Here is a 4,051-nt window from a genome sequence, read left to right on the forward strand (position 1 = left end):
ATAATAATAAAATGAAAAATACATCCATAATAAAATAAATTATGTTATTACTAAACCTTAAATAAATTTTGGAAAAGCCTTTTTGTATAATTCCAGAAATTAAGAAAGTGAAGAGAAAATAATATTTAATGATAGGTCGCTGTGTGATTTGAAGCACATAAACCCAAAAATAGTTTACATAGTTGATGAAGTTACCTTAACAAAAGACCATCCCATCCCAGCAACTTATACAAGTTATCAAAGTTAAACAATGTGCACATCTATAAAAGGAAAAGAAGCTTTCAGTGACTAGTAGATTGATTTATATCCTTTCTCATTCTGGCAAAAAGGAATATTTATTTTCCAATTGGCAGATCACACTCTACTCTTTAAGAGATATAGTCCTGAAGGGGGCCTGCTCCTCCACACCTGTGGATATTTCTTGTCAGGTGGAGATGACAGACTGAAAAAAGAAATAAGACACAGAGACAAAGTATAGACAAAGAACAGTGGGCCCAGGATGCCAGTGCTCAACATGCAAGGACCCTCAATGATGCTGGTCTGTGACTTCCCTCAGTATTTATTGACCATGATTTTTACTATCTTGGTGAGGGGAGTATGGAAGGACAACAGAGTGATGATGGGGAGAAGGTCAGCTGGGAAACGTGAGCAAAGGAATCTGTATCATGAATAAGTTCAAGGACAGGTACTCTGCATGTGCATGTAGGCTAGATTTATGTTTCACTTTACACAAATATCTCAGTGTAGCAAAGAGTAACAGAGGAGTATTGCTGCAAGCATATCTCACCTCCAGTCACAGGGTGGTTTTCTCCTATTTCAGAATAGAATGAATGGTCTCGGCTTTATACCTAGACCTTCCATTCGCAGGGATGAACAGGAGACAGAAGCCTTCCTCTTATCTCAACTGCAAAGAGGCCTCCCTCTTTCACTACTCCTCCACAGCACAGAGTCTTCATGGGTGTTGGGTTGGGGGATGTAAGGTCTTTCCTTTCCCATGAGGCCATATATCAGGCTGCCCCAGTGAGGGGATACCTTGGACAATATCCAGGTTTTCTTAGGCAGAGGACCCTGCAGCTTTCTGCCGTGCATTGTATCCCTGGTTAATAGACAATGCAGAATGGTGATGACTTTTACCAGGCATACTGCCTGCAAGCATATTGTTAACAAGGCACATACTGCACAGCCCTAAATCCATTAAACCTTAATTCAATATAGCACATGTTTCTGTGAGCACAAGGTTGGGGCTAAAGTTACAGATTACCAGCATCTCAAAGCAGAACAATTTTTCTTAATACAGATAAAAATGGGTTTCTTATGTCTTCCTTTTCTACATAGACACAGTAACAATGTGATCTCTCTTACTTTTCCCCACATTTCCCTCTTCTTTTTGACAAAACAGCCATCATCATCATGGCCCACTTTCGATGGCCACTGTCTCTTTGGAGCTCCTGGGTACACCTGCAGACTAAAAACAGACAGAAGAGGCACACAAGGATTAATACAAAACTTACAATAGTGGAACTTCTGATGGTTTAACCCAAGTGATCGGGTTAAGATTTCTGTGGCCATCAGCAGTTTCTGCGATTGCCTCAATTTCTGACACCAAATTTAAATGGACTTTTGATTCCTCAAACATTTGAAGTAAAAAAGAATCTTTCGGATCTATTCAGAACTGTTTTCATAAGTCAGTTAAAACTTGGATGGATGGTGAAGACTCCCACAATCAGTCCATGGGAACAGGAATCCACATGCTCTCTCTAGTAGAATATGGTGCTACCAATTAAAAGTTGTATCAGTGGAAGTAAATCACCTACAATTTTCATAGGTTATAGTTTGGGAATCTGGGTTCATAACTATTTTTCCTACAACTAGCATATAAGGGGACTTTACACAACTTTGCAAAGGAATTGTCAGACTGGAATTTAGGTCGATAGTATAAAACAGTTTATGATCTCTTGTTCTTATAGCTTGATTTCCAGACCAAATTCTAATGCGGTGTGAGGCCACAGTAAGCTTCCAAAGTTCCAGGTGCTCAGGACCAGTAATAGGAATAACTTTGGTGGAGGTGATGAGATTCCCTTTTCACCCTATTCCCAAGGGTAGAGACTGTAGACTTTGGTACTTATTTTTATCTAAATCTTCTGTTAAGTAACTGTTCGCAGCTGGACTCACATGTGCACTGGGACACAACTGAATTTGTCCTGTGGAATTGCAGTAGAATTGACTTCGAGGTGCCCAATCTATAATATGTCTGAATTCATTGTTTTGTAACGTCACCACACTATCAACCACACATTCTTCCCAAACTAAAACTTCTGGGCCTTTTGATCCTTTGGGAATTTCCTTGGGGCAAGGCTTCCCCTTAGGCCTACCTTTTAATGATCTTTGTTAAGAAGGGTCCTGCAAATAATTTACCTGTTGCCTGAGTAACATTCCACTTACTATGTGATAACTAAATCTACTGGTGGCACTGACAGTAGGTGCTTCTACCAACCAATTTTGGGTTGCAGATGTTAAGCATCCTGGTGCCCTTCCTAGGCAAATAGGAGAAAAATGATACTCAATGGAAATATTCATCATTGTTCCTTCTTCCTCAGGTTAAGCAGGGCAACAATTATCTGTGGGTCTAGGTTCCCATGCACTATTATTAACATATACTTCAATAGGATTATCCACACATGCAACTGCCTTTGTTAAGTGTTGGAAAGGCACATAGGCACAGTAAGTATTATTAGCTGCAGCTGCTCCTGCAGACATGGGGAGACTTACCACAGTTGGTACAATCATCACAGCAATAATCAGCGTATTCTCTGGAGTTCGTGTCACCTTTGTGTTCTCTAGGCTTTTTTCAGCTAACTGTGTCAGATTCTTAATTGTGCCCACATTACTAGCTCCACTTTCCTGGTGGATGGCAAATTCTCCTATTCTTCAGTTATCCCCATTTTCTTTCTCATATAAGGGGAGTTGGGTCCATGTAGTTTAACTCCTTCCTTCATGTCTTTTAACATTTTCATGGTGAAGCGTTCACATGCAGCAATAGCCGCCGCAGGTGCTCCTGCTGGAGCGCCTTTCCCGGTCAGTACAGATTGTAAAATTACCAGGAACTGCCATGCCTCAAGACCCCCGGATTTTCTAGCTTCATCAAGGTGACCAAGTGCAGTGTGCTACATTGTCCACTAGGTGTTGGTGGTGGATTAAATCTGATAGTGGGTGGCCGAGGATACAGCGCCATGCCCTGTGATGCTGATGGATTATACAATACTGCTGTGGGTTTCTGGTAAGCTGTCATGCTATTTGGTGTGGAGACACCACTTGAGGTCTCTACTGAACTCCTGGAGGTGGCTGATACTGAAGCTCAGCTAGAAGCCAGTATTGATAATTTGGTGGCAATTGGGTTTTATTTTCTACCAGCTAATATTGTGGATATTGCATCTGGATTGGCATTGCTGAGATAGAGACTCTATCATTTTCTATTTGATATTCTATTGGGGTTTTTACTTCTCTAATGTGCATTTGTGGTTATAATATTACAGGTAACTGAACTGCAGGAGGAGGAGTTAGCCATCATGGTTTAGACTCTGATAGCCCCAATAATTCTGGACTTTTCCTCCACAATTTTGATAATTCAGGTATACTATCTCCTGTAATTGATTGTAGTCAACATTTTGCATTGGCTGAGCCATTACAGACTCTGCACATATTTACAATATGAACTTTCCATTCCTTTCTTGAAATCTGTCCCTGCCTCTCTTTACAATCTGTTAAACAGCTTTCAGGGACATCAGAAACTGAAATGCTATCTTCCGTTTGAATCAGTTCTAAAGCTGCATTAATAAAGCCCCAATCATTTCACAGTGTAAGTGGGATGATTTTATGTTCACTATTTGCCTGTTTTAATTCTTTGCCAATTTTTCCCAATCTTTTAGACATAAAGCTCCTTGTTTTGGAAACAATGGGCAGAATTTTTCTATTGTTTCAAATAGCATAATTAGATTTTCTGTAGAGGCTCTGACTCTCCCTCTTCTTAAAAAATTTTTTAATAAAGCTGAGA

The 4,051-nt window shown here is 40.1% G+C and overlaps 1 pseudogene; it reads right to left on the reverse strand.

Annotated features, from left to right (window-relative positions):
• Positions 1-1,961: 1,961 nt before the first annotated feature.
• On the reverse strand, positions 1,962-3,111 carry LOC129025738 (endogenous retrovirus group K member 5 Env polyprotein-like; annotated as a pseudogene).
• Between the last annotated feature and the right edge of the window lie 940 nt (positions 3,112-4,051).

Source organism: Pongo pygmaeus, chromosome Y (genome assembly GCF_028885625.2).
Source record: "Pongo pygmaeus isolate AG05252 chromosome Y, NHGRI_mPonPyg2-v2.0_pri, whole genome shotgun sequence".
In the NCBI taxonomy this organism is placed as follows: domain Eukaryota; kingdom Metazoa; phylum Chordata; class Mammalia; order Primates; family Hominidae; genus Pongo; species Pongo pygmaeus.